The sequence below is a fragment of the Microtus pennsylvanicus genome, chromosome Y, assembly GCF_037038515.1.
Source record: "Microtus pennsylvanicus isolate mMicPen1 chromosome Y, mMicPen1.hap1, whole genome shotgun sequence".
NCBI classification, from domain to species: Eukaryota; Metazoa; Chordata; class Mammalia; order Rodentia; family Cricetidae; genus Microtus; species Microtus pennsylvanicus.
Window position 1 is genome coordinate 3,671,652 of NC_134602.1, and position 19,595 is coordinate 3,691,246.

The following is a 19,595-nucleotide window of genomic DNA, read 5'->3' on the forward strand; positions in this document are numbered from 1 at the left end:
ATCTTCCATCACTGAGTTCATTGACTTTCCTTGGGCGTAATTCCTGGGACACTGAGCCTAACTCCTGGGGGATTCCTCCAGTTATTTCTCCTTTCTTAGATAGTTTATACTCTCATTATTACTGTGAGAGTGTTTCTGTAGCAAATATTCTTCTCAAGATGAGAAGAAACTTCAATATTACAATCCATTTGTTATTGTGATTTAAATACACACACACAAACACACACAAGTTAATGCACATACACTGATGATATCTCAATTTATGGGGCCATTCTGGGGATGTCAAGATCGATATCTCTCGAGTGGTTCTCAGAAGGCCATAGGGTGACCCTCTCTAGGTACTTAAGCAGGGAGGAGAAGTTGACCGCACTGTGACATGTCCCTAGGAACTATGTGTGCCTTGTCCCAAAGTCAGACTGATGACTGACTATCTTGAAAACCACCATGGAACTTTTGTTTTGCAAATGATGGAGATCAAGTCAGGGTCAAAATCAGAAACCTAGATGGAGCTTCCAAGCTCCAGTGGAAGAGCAGATGGATGGAGAAAAAGAGCAAGGATGTCAGGAATATAAGGGCTTGGTCCACACTATGAGACACTGTGCCTGAACTAAGGGGATTTCAACTAATCCAGTGACCTGGGAATGAAAGAACATGGGATCAAACTGGAAGCTCTGAATGTGGCTGACAATTGGGGCAGACGGAGAAGCCAAAGATAATGGCACTTGCAATTGTCTGCATATCATACACTGGCTTTTTGTGATCATATTGTTTGTGGATGCATACCTTGCTAAATCTGGATGGATGAAGGGTGGGCTTGGACTTCCCACAGCTCAAAGTACCCTGCCCTCTATTTGGACTGGTGTTTGAGTGGAGAGGTTTATTTGCGGAGCAAGAAGAATGTGGGAGGAGGAAGAGAAGTGGAAAGTTTGATAATTATTATTATGAAGTAATGGAAAAATCAATAGAAAATAACCAATGAGGACATTGGAGCTAGGAAAAAAAAAACATTCATGTGAGTTGGTGACTCAAACCAAAAATTATTTTACGGAAAAAAAAACACATAAAGGGGTTGAGTTACTTGGAAAATAAGACTCAAGTAATTGGGAAGAAGATTGGGGTTTTTATTTTGGGTCTTCATGGGGCTGTATGAACAGCATTTTAGGACCTGTATGCTGGATATTTCTGGGGGTTAGTAGGGAAGAAACCTGGCTAGGAGGAGTTTTATGACATAAGTAGAGCCTTGATGATGTCACAAAGCTTTGGTTGGGGGTGGCAACTCTGTTCCACATGAAGCACTGGTCTTCTGTGAAGGTGGGCTTACTATCTTCACGGTGGCTGAGGAGGTCAGTTCAGCTCTTGGGCTCCACAACTGTTCAACCGATTTTCCAGAAGTTGGAATCTAGAGAGCCAAGATATTTTCTTTTGGTAAATATGTTTAGGAAGCAACTAGGACGTCTGTAGTCAAAGAAAGGTTTCTTTCAAATCTGCTCTGGGTCCAAAATTTATGTCGTTAACAGCTCCTATATTTGAGAGATGGGGGACGGTTAATGTCAGGTATTCTCCCCACTCTATCTTTGCTAAAAATGTCCAATTCCTCTGTCCACTTAAATGGAAAAGATCCTCTTTGTCCATATGTGTTTTAAAAGATAATTATTTCTAATAGGTGCTGTTGCACAGATTAATGTTTCTTTCTTTTGGCAGTTTGACTCCCAGTACTCACTGCTCTAATGAAGATACAGAATATCTTTATGTAATCAACCTGGATCTGGATCAGGAGACACAATAGAGAGAGCCAGTGGACTGGAGTGCCATGACCTTGGGCAGGTGGTTATAGATCAGCCAACTAACCAGTAGCTTGAGTGGTAAGGAGAGGAGTGGCTGTTCTTTGAATTCTTTGCCATCTGTTCAGATATTTCTTTCTCGCTATAAGTATAGGCATAGCTTCCTCTCTCATTGATATAGTAAGTCAGGAAGTAGGTTTCTCAGTAGAGGTCAATTGCATTTTGCAGCAGGAATATGTCTCTGATACACATATACTGAGCTGTAGACAAGAGTTTGATAATTTTCCTATTAATTTCTTAAGAACATATTCCATTTAGGTATCCAAATCTATTTAGCCCTGCCTTTTTCACCTGCTCCAAAGTTATTCCTGAAAAGAGCCTTGACCTCACATCCTCACCTTCTTATCCTTGCAGGCACTTATGGTGGAGGAAACCACTTTGTGTCTGATTTAATCTGAAGAGTTCTTCCTATGCAGAGATTGGCAGCTATGAAGCCCAAGCACAGAAACAGAGCCAAGAGACAGTGGAACAGGAGTGCTGTGGCCTATCTCAGAAAGTCTCCCGCCATGATGAAGATGCCTCTTAGTATGAGTGGCATGCCACATCTCCAGAAGAAGAATGGGCCATCGCTCCAGAAGCAAAAACTTAGTAAGGCTTTTGAGGCCCTGGAGAATATTGTTGGCCGCAGAATTTCTCATGGCTGGAAGGAAGCCAATGAACCAGTCACCCATTGGAAAGCCATCATTCTAGATCAACTGCCAACATATCCCTCTCTCTATTTGTTGAAATATGATGGGATTGATTGTGTCTATGGCTTGGAGCTTCATAGTGATGAAAGGATTTTAAACCTGAAGATCCTGCCTAATAATGTGCCATTTCCTCAGGTGACAGACACTCATCTCTCAAACACCATAGTTGGCAGAGCAGTGAAACATACATTCATGGGCACAAATGGCTCTAAGAATGACTGGAACGGGATGGTCCTAGAAGAGGTGCCAATCATGAAGACCTGGTTTTATATTACCTACAATAAAGATCCGGTCTTGTACATTTACCACCTCCTGGATGACTACCTGGAAGGCAACCTCCACATCATGCCAGGCTCTAAGGAAGAGTGGAGTGGCGTGGTCCCAGATGAGGTGCAGACCATAACGACCTGTTTCTACATTGTCAACGAGAATGATCCGGTCCTGTACCTTTACCACCATCATGATGATTCCATTGAAGGCAACCTCCACATCACGCCTGAATGTCCTCCAGTAGAGGTGACTTTGGAATTAGGCAGGGATTCCTTGGAGGGCAAAAGAGTGCAGTACAACAAAAAAGATGGAACCCAAGAGATAGGTAAAATTATTTGCCAAGTTCCCAACAAACCTTCTGTGTATTTCATCAAGTTTGATAATGACTTCCATATCTATGTCTATGATTTGGTGAAGATCTGTTAAAGTGAAATTCTCAAATTTTGAGGGGCAGACTTAATTCTCTCTTTGGGAATGTGTTTTTTCAGAGATACCTCAGGTCTTCTATGAATCCTGGTATCTTTTCCAATGGATTATTCTTTCTCAAAGAATAAAAATTTGTTAACATGTTGTGTTATTTGGTCAATGATGGATTGTGTTTGGTGGATGGGGCATCACAGAAATACATGCCTCAAAACAAAGCAGGATTTATGGTCTTTTCCCCTTGGAGAGTAAAGGACTGGGGTGCGTGGTGCGGTAAAGGACAAGATGGCTGTCAAGGAAGCAGTGGAGAGGGGTCAAAAAGTTGCATGATCTTGGGGCGGTATGAAGCTTGAGGGAAAACCATGTCAAATGGAAAGACGTGACCGATATCAGCGTGAGGTATTGGGACTTAAGAGGATAAAGAGTAGATTAATCAGGAAGGGACACAAATGTATACTCAAAATCAGAGAAAATTAGGTTTCATTTGATGAAAGGGTTAATTCGTACTGGCTGTAAGTCAAAGGATGTTTGATCTCCACTAGAGCATGTTGCTTAGTGAAAAGTGTCTCTGCTCAGTTGCTCTTCTCCAGTAAGGTGGACATCAAGTTACCTACTTAGTTTTGCCAGAATTCTGTCTGCCACCTACTTTGTCATGCCTGGATTCGGTATGCCTTGAACTCTCATAGGTCTTATCCATGCCATCCAACCCTTGTCAGTTCATTTAAATAATTGCCCTGCCATATCTGGAAAACAGTGTTCCCTTTCATTGATCATGTTCTGTAGTACTTGGGCTATAAAACTCATGAACACACTCATCCACACACAGGAGAAACATGTACATATGATGCCCACTAGTGTGTGACATGCACACATATAATGAATGCACCGTACTCCATAATATCAGTAAAGTGGGGAATCCATGATGCTAGGTGGAGTCTGGCAAAGACCCCACACACCCATCAAACCGCCAAATACCAGTATGGTACTGATGTCTGACTCCCATCCTGTAAGGAACCTTCCATCCTGTAACTGGGCTATTTTTGGTTCCTTCATCTTCACAAACTTGGTTAAAATGTTAGAGTTGTCAAACTGGGAGTTAGGGTCCAGCATGTAGATCAGCTGTCCCAGGTCAGGTGATTTGGGTACAATTTGGGTGAGAAATTGTACCAGGGAATTCTGGTACACCCTCTCCTCTTCTTCTCCCTGTCCTCATCATCACTCTTGTGGGTGGGCCTGGAGCACAAAGAAGGTAAAATGGAATAAGCCTCCTCCTTAGTGGAAAACCTTGTCAATCCTTAATTTGACCTGACTCTCTGAGGGAATGCAGCACATTTTTTCCTACTAGGTCTCCTCATTCATTGGTTCACTCATTTTTCCAAGGAATGATTGAATTCATCCATTCTTCCTTGTCTCTCTCTCTTCTTTCTTCCCTTCTTCCATTTCCCCCTTGATTGTAGAAATTTGAGCAGCAGGGCTGCATCCCCATGGGGCCGCCTTGTAAGGTTATGCTCCGAAATAACAACACAAAACTATTCATTTCAACACTGCCTGCCCCATTATTTTCAGCCTCTTAACCCATGTCTAATAATGTATGTTGCAGCACGAGGTGCGCTTAGAAGGAAAGATTTAGCATGTCTGACCTGGTGGCTGGCTGTATCGCCATCTGCCTCAGAGTGCAGAGCTACCATTTCTGCCCATGGGAGAGGTGCATGGCATCTCTAAGCTCAATTCCTATTCCTCCCAGCATTCTCTTATGTTTATTCCACCCACCTATGTTCTAACCTTTCAGGCCAAACAGTTTCTTTATTTAATTAACCAATGACCTATACTCCATCATTACTCCTATTTCTGTTTAAACAAGAACGGAATCTTTAACTTTAACATAGCAAAATTACATATAACAAAACAGTTATCAAGCAAGAATTACAGTTACAATATTTATATCTATTTTATCTTTTATCATAACAATGGAAAACTATAACTATCTATCTATTCTTCAACTCCATCAGAGACTCCAGAATAATACAGTATTACCTAAGCAAACAAAAAGTAAGCCATTTTCAAACTCTAGAAATGACAGAGACATCTCGCTGCCTGGACAGTCACCCAAAGTTCCTCTGTACCGTTGCTGTTTCCATCCTCAGCCTACAGGCCCATAGTTTCCAACAGACATTTCCATGAAGCAGGAAATTTCAAATGCAGTCACTATCTGCTTGTCTGGAAGAATGTTTTGCTGACCCTTTCCTGAATCAGGAACATGAAAAGATCATCTCACCTTTAGGCAAGTTCAGTAGTCCTCTCTCTGAGTGTTTTCTGTGTACAGTTTATGCAACAATCCAGACAAGAGCAGTTTCTTCCCCAAATGGCTATCAAACTCCATAAGGATCCTCTTTGATGCCCATCTTCTTCCTGAAGTAGATATGTACTGCCAAGAGTAGAGTGTCTCACTGTCATGAAAAACCCTAAGGTATTAAAACATTAAATAGCCTATTTTGTAGTCTAGAGAGATATGAATAATGCCTATCTAACTGAAATATATATATCTATGTAGCTAGAAAATCTAACTAACATGACTACAAACTTGACTATTATTAATGATTATCCATTAATAACCTATATACATTATATTTTTAAATGAACTACACAATCACAATACCTTAATTAAGATCAAAAATGCATATACATATAACAAAATTGACCTAAAATCTCTATCAGTAAAGCAAAATCTATACTAATGCAAATATTCATATCTATATCACATCCCACTTTAAATGTAAAAGAACGTTTATAAGCCATATTTGGGAACGTGGGTGCAGTTTCTTCTCTCCAAAATGCTTCCTGCTGAATGGTGGCATCATTATTGATTTATCTCAGTTGGCAGTTGAGCGAAGCAATTTTTTAAAGGTGTTCACAGCAACCTTTAAGTAGGGCGTGGTCCATCCTACCATATTAGGATAGAGGCATCCACAGACTATCACCCTCTGTGAAAACAAAATAGAAACTCCTTTCCAAAGCATCATGTCCTTAGATCCAAATTTCAATGACAAGGCATTTTCAAAATATCTATGTTGGATTATTTCAGCAGCTTTTATAAAGAAACATCTTTTAGCAGCTATTGCTACTGCCTCAAAATTCAAATGATTCAAAAAGAGCATAATAGCATACAATATCAAAATTCGCTGTGAATTTTCCATCTTTGTGTGCTTCAATTTAACCTCTATTTTGTTTATTTTTCCTTTTTATTTTTTGCCTTTTGAGACAGGTTCTCTGTATCTTTGACCTGGAATAACTCTGTATACCTGTCTGTCCTTGAAGTCTCAGAGATCTGCCTCTCTCTGCCTTTCAGGCATTGGGATTAAAGGTGTATGCTACTACACATTGAACTCACAAAGATATGTTTGTCTCTGCCTTCAAGGCACTGGGATTAAAGGCGTGTGCTACCACACCCTGAAGGTACAGAGGTCAATCTCCCTCTGCCTCCCATGTGTTGGGTTTACAGGTGTGTACTACCACACCCAACAACTCTCTTCCTTTTTTTAACTTTAAGAACTTCAAATTTTAGCCTGCACATATTTTTAACACACTGTAAATCATTTAAAAATTTTCTTTGTCTTTGAATCTCTCTTTACTCTATTTCTTTCTCTGTTTTTCTGACCACATGAATCTTTCATTTACCAAGCAATCTCAGTAGGACTAAAGCCGTGGCTTTGCTGGCCAGATGTAGCCCATTCCTTAGCTTTCTGCCATTCCAACCTTGTGGCTGAGGTACCGAACAGAGCCGCATTCAGTGCCACAAGTCTACAGTGTTTCAAGGTCCTTGCCATCAAAGAGGCTGCAACAGACAACACTCAAGCCCTCTTTCTGTAGCTGGCCCTCCTTCCTCAAACAGTCAGAGTTTGCCCAGGCAGGATGGCCCAGAAAGCCGGCATTTTAAAACAACACAGTTTTTTTTCCTGCTACGGCTGAAAACATACAAGCATTCAGTTGGCTTTTATCAACACCATTTAAATGTTTTGTGGCAGGACCTCTTAAGGGCTGCAGGGTTTTGCAGCTGAAGCTGAGTCAGCAAGCCTCTTTTAGATGAGAGCCCTTGCTTTCTTCTATCAAGCAGAGCAGACCGAGAAATCGCTGCTACCAAGAAAACATGCTTTACACTTTCCCAAGCATTCTCAGGCTTTCAGTGGATTCAGTTGTCCACAAGGCTGCAAGCCATTCTGTAGTTATTTGAGCAGCGAGGCTGTGTCCCCAGCACCACGACCGCATGAAGGTTATGCCTGAAATAAATACACAAAAACTGTATTCTTTTAAACACTGCTGGCCCACTAGACTCAGCATTTTAACCCATTTCTAATAATCAGTGTAGTATAATGAGGTGCACTTACCAGGAAAAATTCAGCATGTCTGACATGGTGGCTGGCTGCATCGACATCTGCCTCAGAGAGCAGAGCTATGGCATCTGCCGGGGAGAGGGGAGCATGGCTTCTCTGAGCTCACTACCTCTTCCTCCCGGCATTCTATTTTGTTTACTCCACCTACCTATGTTCTAACCTATCAGCTGAAGCGGATTCTTTCTTTAATTAATCAATAAACTTCTTCTGTCACTTTATCCTTTCAACAGCTTGCCCATATAAATCCCCCATGTGTCTTCTTTTGTATAATCTTTCATTTGTAAAGAACTTGCACTCTCAGTGGAGGATTTTTCTGACATCTCTGTGGATGGAGATCATATGAGGAAGATCAGATGAGCAACCATGACAACTCTAATGCTGTAGAGTTAGGTGGACCAGAGATTGATGGCTGACATTCCTGTGCTATGCATCAGATGCCCCTGAACTCTGGCCCTGTTGACAGACAGGCAGACATCAAGTTGGTCACATATACTTAACTCATTCGGGTTCACAGATACTGTAAAAGGAGTTTTAATTCTTCTCCTAAACTAATAAAAAAAAACAAGATTAGGAGAAGAGAAGAGCCTGAAGTAAGGCCTCAAAATGGGTCATTTTGCAAAGGAAAGGTTACCTGCCTCCATGTATGCTGTCTCCCTTTCTTAGTCAAATCCATCCTTCCAGTGTCTAGCTAACAGCTAACCATAGGATTGAACCCAACTGCCTTTGATTTCTGAAATAAGTGCTGTCCCCTTAAGGTCTCATAACAGCACAGGAAGGTTTGTAAGACTGTCCCAGCAACAATTTAAAGCAATTCTAGGACACCAAAGATGCAGCAAATTTGGTTAATTGGTAATATAGATCGTTCTGATGGGACAAAATAATTTAGAATTGAAAAAAAACCAGATTGGTGTACTCACGATGAATTTATGTGATATGGCACACACAGGCTTCTGGTTCTGAATACTTCATGCTCGGTGGGTTTTGGAGATTGTCGTGACCCTGAACCTAGCTGGAGGCTTTGGGGCCTTGAAAGGACAAGACTTAATATTTCAGGACATCCTTGTACTTTTTGCCCACTGTTTACTGATTTCCTTACAGAGAATGAGCAGCCATCTACTCCTGCTGCCATGCCTTCCCCACATGAACAGAGAGAAGACCCTATACACACAGGTCGCTTGTATCACATGTGAAGGCATAAGTCACAAACAAACTCCCACAGCAGTTTAGAATTGTGATTAATAGAATGATTAGTTCTTGAAAGGGGAAAAACTTAGAGATCACAATCCCTTACAAAAGCCCTCTGCAGGATCAGAAAAGGAGCCTAGTAGCCGGAAGGGAAGCTCAAGCAAGAGATCAAGCTGAAGGTAGAAGTTGCTTTGTAAAAGAGAGAGAGACCACAACTCAATGGGCTGGTATCTCAGTGGCTATTCAGGAAACATCACAGAGAAAGGATCTGCTTCATGCATGAGAGTCACCGATGATTTCCCTTTAAGAAAAAAAACCATCAAAACTCCCAATAACATCATCAGCATTCAACAACATGTCTATGATTTCTTTGCCTTGCCTTTGATTGTGCAGTAAATGATGCTGATAGTTAATCTGTGCAATTAATGCAAATTTCCTTGTAACTGACTAGACAGAATTGACAGGTTATCTTAAATACAGCAGGGAGTCACTCTACGATGGAACTGGTTCATCATTACCTGTGTGACAGTGACATAATTGAGATCTTTCCTTTGTCTATAAAACTCATTATGTTCAACATGATATGTTGTCATACAGATTTCTTAGGGTTTTGTCCCACTGGTGGTTTCCTTGGTATGCTTACATAATTTTTTCCAGATCCAATCAGTTTTGACATGCACTCTCAGCTCCACGTCATTGTGTTCATCTTATGTTCCAGTCCAGGCATTTTAGACCTCTTGTAACTGTTGTAAGAGTATCTCATGTTCCACCTAAATGATTTAGCGTTTTATTTAGGCTGGGTTTTATCTTCCATCACTGAGTTCATTGACTTTCCTTGGGCGTAATTCCTGGGACACTGAGCCTAACTCCTGGGGGATTCCTCCAGTTATTTCTCCTTTCTTAGATAGTTTACACTCTCACTATTACTGTGAGAGTGTTTCTGTAGCAAATATTCTTCTCAAAATGAGAAGAAACTTCAATACTACAATCCATTTGTTATTGTGATTTAAATACAAACACACAAACACAGACAAGTTAATGCACATACACTGATGATATCTCAATTTATGGGGCCATTCTGGGGATGTCAAGATCGATATCTCTCGAGTGGTTCTCAGAAGGCCATAGGGTGACCCTCTGTAGGTTCTTAAGCAGGGAGGAGAAGTTGACCGCACTGTGACATGTCCCTAGGAACTATGTGTGCCTTGTCCCATAGTCAGACTGATGACTGACTATCTTGAAAACCACCATGGAACTCTTGTTTGGCAAATGATGGAGATCAAGTCAGGGTCAAAATCAGAAAACTAGATGGAGCTTCCAAGCTCCAGTGGAAGAGCAGATGGATGGAGAAAAAGAGCAAGGATGTCAGGAATATAAGGGCTTGGTCCACACTATGAGACACTGTGCCTGAACTAAGGGGATTTCAACTAATCCAGTGACCTGGGAATGAAAGAACATGGGATCAAACTGGAAGCTCTGAATGTGGCTGACAATTGGGGCAGACGGAGAAGCCAAAGATAATGGCACTTGCAATTGTCTACATATCATACACTGGCTTTTTGTGATCATATTTTTTGTGGATGCATACCTTGCTAAATCTGGATGGATGAAGGGTGGGCTTGGACTTCCCACAGCTCAAAGTACCCTGCCCTCTATTTGGACTGGTGTTTGAGTGGAGAGGTTTATTTGCAGAGCAAGAAGAATGTGGGAGGAGGAAGAGAAGTGGAAAGTTTGATAATTATTATTATGAAGTAATGGAAAAATCAATAGAAAATAACCAATGAGGACATTGGAGCTAGGAAAAAAAAACATTCATGTGAGTTGTTGATTCAGACCAAAAATTATTTTACAGAAAAAAAAAAAAACACATAAAGGGGTTGAGTTACTTGGAAAATATGACTCAAGTAATTGGGAAGAAGATTGGGGTTTTTATTTTGGGTCTTCCTGGGGCTGTATGAGCAGCATTTTAGGACCTGTATGCTGGATATTTCTGGGGGTTAGTAGGGAAGAAACCTGGCTAGGAGGAGTTTTATGACATAAGTAGAGCCTTGATGATGTCACAAAGCTTTGGTTGGGGGTGGCAACTCTGTTCCACATGAAGCACTGGTCTTCTGTGAAGGTGGGCTTACTATCTTCACGGTGGCTGAGGAGGTCAGTTCAGCTCTTGGGCTCCACAACTGTTCAACCGAATTTCCAGAAGTTGGAATCTAGAGAGCCAAGATATTTTCTTTTGGTAAATATGTTTAGGAAGCAACTAGGACCTCTGTAGTCAAAGAAAGGTTTCTTTCAAATCTGCTCTGGGTCCAAAATTTATGTCGTTAACAGCTCCTATATTTGATAGCTGGGGGACGGTTAATGTCAGGTATTCTCCCCACTCTATCTTTGCTAAAAATGTCCAATTCCTCTGTCCACTTAAATGGAAAAGATCCTCTTTGTCCATATGTGTTTTAAAAGATAATTATTTCTAATAGGTGCTGTTGCACAGATTAATGTTTCTTTCTTTTGGCAGTTTGACTCCCAGTACTCACTTCTCTAATGAAGATACAGAATATCTTTATGTAATCAACCTGGATCTGGATCAGGAGACACAATAGAGAGAGCCAGTGGACTGGAGTGCCATGACCTTGGGCAGGTGGTTATAGATCAGCCAACTAACCAGTAGCTTGAGTGGTAAGGAGAGGAGTGGCTGTTCTTTGAATTCTTTGCCATCTGTTCAGATATTTCTTTCTCGCTATAAGTATAGGCATAGCTTCCTCTCTCATTGATATAGTAAGTCAGGAAGTAGGTTTCTCAGTAGAGGTCAATTGCATTTTGCAGCAGGAATATGTCTCTGATACACATATACTGAGCTGTAGACAAGAGTTTGATAATTTTCCTATTAATTTCTTAAGAACATATTCCATTTAGGTATCCAAATCTATTCAGCCCTGCCTTTTTCACCTGCTCCAAAGTTATTCCTAAAAAGAGCCTTGACCTCACATCCTCACCTTCTTATCCTTGCAGGCACTTATGGTGGAGGAAACCACTTTGTGTCTCATTTAAACTGAAGAGTTCTTCCTATGCAGAGATTGGCAGCTATGAAGCCCAAGCACAGAAACAGAGCCAAGAGACAGTGGAACAGGAGTTCTGTGGCCTATCTCAGAAAGTCTCCTGCCATGATGAAGACGCCTCTTAGTATGAGTGGCATGCCACATCTCCAGAAGAAGAATGGGCCATCGCTCCAGAAGCAAAAACTTAGTAAGCCTTTTGAGGCCCTGGAGAATATTGTTGGCCGCAGAATTTCTCATGGCTGGAAGGAAGCCAATGAACCAGTCACCCATTGGAAAGCCATCATTCTAGATCAACTGCCAACATATCCCTCTCTCTATTTGTTGAAATATGATGGGATTGATTGTGTCTATGGCTTGGAGCTTCATAGTGATGAAAGGATTTTAAACCTGAAGATCCTGCCTAATAATGTGCCATTTCCTCAGGTGAAAGACACTCATCTCTCAAACACCATAGTTGGCAGAGCAGTGAAACATACATTCATGGGCACAAATGGCTCTAAGAATGACTGGAACGGGATGGTCCTAGAAGAGGTGCCAATCATGAAGACCTGGTTTTATATTACCTACAAGAAAGATCCGGTCTTGTACATTTACCACCTCCTGGATGACTACCTGGAAGGCAACCTCCACATCATGCCAGGCTCTAAGGAAGAGTGGAGTGGCGTGGTCCCAGATGAGGTGCAGACCATAACGACCTGTTTCTACATTGTCAACGAGAATGATCCGGTCCTGTACCTTTACCACCATCATGATGATTCCATTGAAGGCAACCTCCACATCACGCCTGAATGTCCTCCAGTAGAGGTGACTTTGGAATTAGGCAGGGATTCCTTGGAGGGCAAAAGAGTGCAGTACAACAAAAAAGATGGAACCCAAGAGATAGGTAAAATTATTTGCCAAGTTCCCAACAAACCTTCTGTGTATTTCATCAAGTTTGATAATGACTTCCATATCTATGTCTATGATTTGGTGAAGATCTGTTAAAGTGAAATTCTCAAATTTTGAGGGGCAGACTTAATGCTCTCTTTGGGAATGTGTTTTTTCAGAGATACCTCAGGTCTTCTATGTATCCTGGTATCTTTTCCAATGGATTATTCTTTCTCAAAGAATAAAAATTACTTAACATGTTGTGTTATTTGGTCAATGATGGATTGTGTTTGGTGGATGGGGCATCACAGAAATACATGCCTCAAAACAAAGCAGGATTTATGGTCTTTTCCCCTTGGAGAGTAAAGGACTGGGGATGCGTGGTGCGGAAAAAGGACAAGATGGCTGTCAAGGAAGCAGTGGAGAGGGGACAAAAAGTTGTATGATCTCGGGGCGGTATGAAGCTTGAGGGAAAACCATGTCAAATGGAAAGATGTGACCGATATCAGCGTGAGGTATTGGGACTTAAGAGGATAAAGAGTAGATTAATCAGGAAGGGACACAAATGTATACTCAAAATCAGAGAAAATTAGGTTTCATTTGATGAAAGGGTTAATTCGTACTGGCTGTAAGTCAAAGGATGTTTGATCTCCACTAGAGCATGTTGCTTAGTGAAAAGTGTCTCTGCTCAGTTGCTCTTCTCCAGTAAGGTGGACATCAAGCTACCTACTTAGTTTTGCCAGAATTCTGTCTGCCACCTACTTTGTCATGCCTGGATTCGGTATGCCTTGAACTCTCATAGGTCTTATCCATGCCATCCAACCCTTGTCAGTTCATTTAAATAATTTCCCTGCCATATCTGGAAAACAGTGTTCCCTTTCATTGATCATGTTCTGTAGTACTTGGGCTATAAAACACACTCACCCACACACAGGATAAACATGTACATATGATGCCCACTAGTGTGTGACATGCACACATATGATGAATGCACCGAACTCCATAATATCAGTAAAGTAGGGAATCCATGATGCTAGGTGGAGTCTGGCAAAGACCCCACACACCCATCAAACCGCCAAATACCAGTATGGTACTGATGTCTGACTCCCATCCTGTAAGGAACCTGCCATCCTGTAACTGGGCTATTTTTGGTTCCTTCATCTTCACAAACTTGGTTAAAATGTGAGAGTTGTCAAACTGGGAGTTAGGGTCAAGCTTGTAGATCAGCTGTCCCAGGTCAGGTGATTTGGCTACAATTTGGGTGAGAAATTGTACCAGGGAATTCTGGTACACCCTCTCCTCTTCTTCTCCCTGTCCTCATCATCACTCTTGTGGGTGGGCCTGGAGCACAAAGAAGGTAAAATGGAATAAGCCTCCTCCTTAGTGGAAAACCTTGTCAATCCTTAATTTGACCTGACTCTCTGAGGGAATGCAGCACATTTTTTGCTACTAGGTCTCCTCATTCATTGGTTCACTCATTTTTCCAAGGAATGATTGAATTCATCCATTCATCCTTGTCTCTCTCTCTTCTTTCTTCCCTTCTTCCATTTCCCCCTTGATTGTAGAAATTTGAGCAGCAGGGCTGCATCCCCATGGGGCCGCCTTGTAAGGTTATGCTCCGAAATAACAACACAAAACTATTCATTTCAACACTGCCTGCCCCATTATTTTCAGCCTCTTAACCCATGTCTAATAATGTATGTTGCAGCACGAGGTGCGCTTAGAAGGAAAGATTTAGCATGTCTGACCTGGTGGCTGGCTGTATCGCCATCTGCCTCAGAGTGCAGAGCTACCATTTCTGCCCATGGGAGAGGTGCATGGCATCTCTAAGCTCAATTCCTATTCCTCCCAGCATTCTCTTATGTTTATTCCACCCACCTATGTTCTAACCTTGCAGGCCAAACAGTTTCTTTATTTAATTAACCAATGACCTATACTCCATCATTACTCCTATTTCTGTTTAAACAAGAACGGAATCTTTAACTTTAACATAGCAAAATTACATATAACAAAACAGTTATCAAGCAAGAATTACAGTTACAATATTTATATCTATTTTATCTTTTATCATAACAATGGAAAACTATAACTATCTATCTATTCTTCAACTCCATCAGAGACTCCAGAACAATACAGTATTACCTAAGCAAACAAAAAGTAAGCCATTTTCAAACTCTAGAAATGACAGAGACATCTCGCTGCCTGGACAGTCACCCAAAGTTCCTCTGTACCGTTGGTGTTTCCATCCTCAGCCTACAGGCCCATAGTTTCCAACAGACATTTCCATGAAGCAGGAAATTTCAAAGGCAGTCACTATCTGCTTGTCTGGAAGAATGTTTTGCTGACCCTTTCCTGAATTAGGAACATGAAAAGATCATCTCACCTTTAGGCAAGTTCAATAGTCCTCTCTCTGAGTGTTTTCTGTGTACAGTTTATGCAACAATCCAGGCAAGAGCAGTTTCTTCCCCAAATGGCTATCAAACTCCATAAGGATCCTCTTTGATGCCCATCTTCTTCCTGAAGTAGATATGTGCTGCCAAGTGTAGAGTGTCTCACTGTCATGAAAAACCCTAAGGTATTAAAACATTAAATAGCCTATTTTGTAGTCTAGAGAGATATGAATAATGCCTATCTAACTGAAATATATATATCTATGTAGCTAGAAAATCTAACTAACATGACTACAAACTTGACTATTATTAATGATTATCCATTAATAACCTATATACATTATATTTTTAAATGAACTACACAATCACAATACCTTAATTAGGATCAAAAATGCATATACATATAACAAAATTTACCTAAAATCTCTATCAGTAAAGCAAAATCTATACTAATGCAAATATTCATATGTATATCACATCCCACTTTAAATGTAAAAGAACGTTTATAAGCCATATTTGGGAACGTGGGTGCAGTTTCTTCTCTCCAAAATGCTTCCTGCTGAATGGTGGCATCATTATTGATTTATCTCAGTTGGCAGTTGAGCGAAGCAATTTTTTAAAGGTGTTCACAGCAACCTTTAAGTAGGGCGTGGTCCATCCTACCATATTAGGATAGAGGCATCCACAGACTATCACCCTCTGTGAAAACAAAATAGAAACTCCTTTCCAAAGCATCATGTCCTTAGATCCAAATTTCAATGACAAGGCATTTTCAAAATATCTATGTTGGATTATTTCAGCAGCTTTTATAAAGAAACATCTTTTAGCAGCTATTGCTACTGCCTCAAAATTCAAATGATTCAAAAAGAGCATAATAGCATACAATATCAAAATTCGCTGTGAATTTTCCATCTTTGTGTGCTTCAATTTAACCTCTATTTTGTTTATTTTTCCTTTTTATTTTTTGCCTTTTGAGACAGGTTCTCTGTATCTTTGACCTGGAATAACTCTGTATACCTGTCTGTCCTTGAAGTCTCAGAGATCTGCCTCTCTCTGCCTTTCAGGCATTGGGATTAAAGGTGTATGCTACTACACATTGAACTCACAAAGATATGTTTGTCTCTGCCTTCAAGGCACTGGGATTAAAGGCGTGTGCTACCACACCCTGAAGGTACAGAGGTCAATCTCCCTCTGCCTCCCATGTGTTGGGTTTACAGGTGTGTACTACCACACCCAACAACTCTCTTCCTTTTTTTAACTTTAAGAACTTCAAATTTTAGCCTGCACATATTTTTAACACACTGTAAATCATTTAAAAATTTTCTTTGTCTTTGAATCTCTCTTTACTCTATTTCTTTCTCTGTTTTTCTGACCACATGAATCTTTCATTTACAAAGCAATCTCAGTAGGACTAAAGCCGTGGCTTTGCTGGCCAGATGTAGCCCATTCCTTAGCTTTCTGCCATTCCAACCTTGTGGCTGAGGTACCGAACAGAGCCGCATTCAGTGCCACAAGTCTACAGTGTTTCAAGGTCCTTGCCATCAAAGAGGCTGCAACAGACAACACTCAAGCCCTCTTTCTGTAGCTGGCCCTCCTTCCTCAAACAGTCAGAGTTTGCCCAGGCAGGATGGCCCAGAAAGCCGGCATTTTAAAACAACACAGTTTTTTTTCCTGCTATTGCTGAAAACATACAAGCATTCAGTTGGCTTTTATCAACACCATTTAAATGTTTTGTGGCAGGACCTCTTAAGGGCTGCAGGGTTTTGCAGCTGAAGCTGAGTCAGCAAGCCTCTTTTAGATGAGAGCCCTTGCTTTCTTCTAGCAAGCAGAGCAGACCGAGAAATCGCTGCTACCAAGAAAACATGCTTTACACTTTCCCAAGCTTTCTCAGGCTTTCAGTGGATTCAGTTGTCCACAAGGCTGCAAGCCATTCTGTAGTTATTTGAGCAGCGAGGCTGTGTCCCCAGCACCACGACCGCATGAAGGTTATGCCTGAAATAAATACACAAAAACTGTATTCTTTTAAACACTGCTGGCCCACTAGACTCAGCATTTTAACCCATTTCTAATAATCAGTGTAGTATAATGAGGTGCACTTACCAGGAAAAATTCAGCATGTCTGACATGGTGGCTGGCTGCATCGACATCTGCCTCAGAGAGCAGAGCTATGGCATCTGCCGGGGAGAGGGGAGCATGGCTTCTCTGAGCTCACTACCTCTTCCTCCCGGCATTCTATTTTGTTTACTCCACCTACCTATGTTCTAACCTATCAGCTGAAGCGGATTCTTTCTTTAATTAATCAATAAACTTCTTCTGTCACTTTATCCTTTCAACAGCTTGCCCATATAAATCCCCCATGTGTCTTCTTTTGTATAATCTTTCATTTGTAAAGAACTTGCACTCTCAGGGGAGGATTTTTCTGACATCTCTGTGGATGGAGATCATATGAGGAAGATCAGATGAGCAACCATGACAACTCTAATGCTGTAGAGTTAGGTGGACCAGAGATTGATGGCTGACATTCCTGTGCTATGCATCAGATGCCCCTGAACTCTGGCCCTGTTGACAGACAGGCAGACATCAAGTTGGTCACATATACTTAACTCATTCGGGTTCACAGATACTGTAAAAGGAGTTTTAATTCTTCTCCTAAACTAATAAAAAAAACAAGATTAGGAGAAGAGAAGAGCCTGAAGTAAGGCCTCAAAATGGGTCATTTTGCAAAAAAAAGGATACCTGCCTCCATGTATGCTGTCTCCCTTTCTTAGTCAAATCCATCCTTCCAGTGTCTAGCTAACAGCTAACCATAGGATTGAACCCAACTGCCTTTGATTTCTGAAATAAGTGCTGTCCCCTTAAGGTCTCATAACAGCACAGGAAGGTTTGTAAGACTGTCCCAGCAACAATTTAAAGCAATTCTAGGACACCAAAGATGCAGCAAATTTGGTTAATTGGTAATATAGATCGTTCTGATGGGACAAAATAATTTAGAATTGAAAAAAAAACAGATTGGTGTACTCACGATGAATTTATGTGATATGGCACACACAGGCTTCTGGTTCTGAATACTTCATGCTCGGTGGGTTTTGGAGATTGTCGTGACCCTGAACCTAGCTGGAGGCTTTGGGGCCTTGAAAGGACAAGACTTAATATTTCAGGACATCCTTGTACTTTTTGCCCACTGTTTACTGATTTCCTTACAGAGAATGAGCAGCCATCTACTCCTGCTGCCATGCCTTCCCCACATGAACAGAGAGAAGACCCTATACACACAGGTCGCTTGTATCACATGTGAAGGCATAAGTCACAAACAAACTCCCACAGCAGTTTAGAATTGTGATTAATAGAATGATTAGTTCTTGAAAGGGGAAAAACTTAGAGATCACAATCCCTTACAAAAGCCCTCTGCAGGATCAGAAAAGGAGCCTAGTAGCCGGAAGGGAAGCTCAAGCAAGAGATCAAGCTGAAGGTAGAAGTTGCTTTGTAAAAGAGAGAGAGACCACAACTCAATGGGCTGGTATCTCAGTGGCTATTCAGGAAACATCACAGAGAAAGGATCTGCTTCATGCATGAGAGTCACCGATGATTTCCCTTTAAGAAAAAAACCCATCAAAACTCCCAATAACATCATCAGCATTCAACAACCTGTCTATGATTTCTTTGCCTTGCCTTTGATTGTGCAGTAAATGATGCTGATAGTTAATCTGTGCAATTAATGCAAATTTCCTTGTAACTGACTAGACAGAATTGACAGGTTATCTTAAATACAGCAGGGAGTCACTCTACGATGGAACTGGTTCATCATTACCTGTGTGACAGTGACATAATTGAGATCTTTCCTTTGTCTATAAATCTCATTATGTTCAACATGATATGTTGTCATACAGATTTCTTAGGGTTTTGTCCCACTGGTGGTTTCCTTGGTATGCTTACATAATTTTTTCCAGATCCAATCAGTTTTGACATGCACTCTCAGCTCCACGTCATTGTGTTCATCTTATGTTCCAGTCCAGGCATTTTAGACCTCTTGTAACTGTTGTAAGAGTATCTCATGTTCCACCTAAATGATTTAGCGTTTTATTTAGGCTGGGTTTTATCTTCCATCACTGAGTTCATTGACTTTCCTTGGGCGTAATTCCTGGGACACTGAGCCTAACTCCTGGGGGATTCCTCCAGTTATTTCTCCTTTCTTAGATAGTTTACACTCTCACTATTACTGTGAGAGTGTTTCTGTAGCAAATATTCTTCTCAAAATGAGAAGAAACTTCAATATTACAATCCATTTGTTATTGTGATTTAAATACACACACACAAACACACACAAGTTAATGCACATACACTGATGATATCTCAATTTATGGGGCCATTCTGGGGATGTCAAGATCGATATCTCTCGAGTGGTTCTCAGAAGGCCATAGGGTGACCCTCTCTAGGTTCTTAAGCAGGGAGGAGAAGTTGACCGCACTGTGACATGTCCCTAGGAACTATGTGT